Below are 294 nucleotides of genomic sequence, written 5' to 3'. Positions count from 1 at the left end.
CCCTGCTGCTCCTGGAGCCGGTGGGGCTCAGGCTGGGGCTGGTGGGCTCTGTGGGGTATTTCTGGCCTTGGGGCTGCGCAGCCGCACGTGGGGTGGGAGCAGGTGTGGGTGATGCAGGCAGACGGTCACCCACGCTGGGTGACAAGGTGGGGCTGGCAGCAGCCAGGTGTGCCCGGCACCGACCTGATGGCTGGGATGTGCTGCTGCGGGGGCGGCCGAGGCCACCAAGCCCCTCTTCGGGGAGCAGGTTGACACAGGGAGGGGACACAGTGTTGGGGGCAGGCACTGTGTCCC

The sequence above is a fragment of the Phaethon lepturus genome, unplaced genomic scaffold (genome assembly GCF_000687285.1).
Source record: "Phaethon lepturus isolate BGI_N335 unplaced genomic scaffold, ASM68728v1 scaffold32749, whole genome shotgun sequence".
In the NCBI taxonomy this organism is placed as follows: Eukaryota; Metazoa; Chordata; class Aves; order Phaethontiformes; family Phaethontidae; genus Phaethon; species Phaethon lepturus.
Note: the sequence above shows the minus strand (reverse complement) of the source record.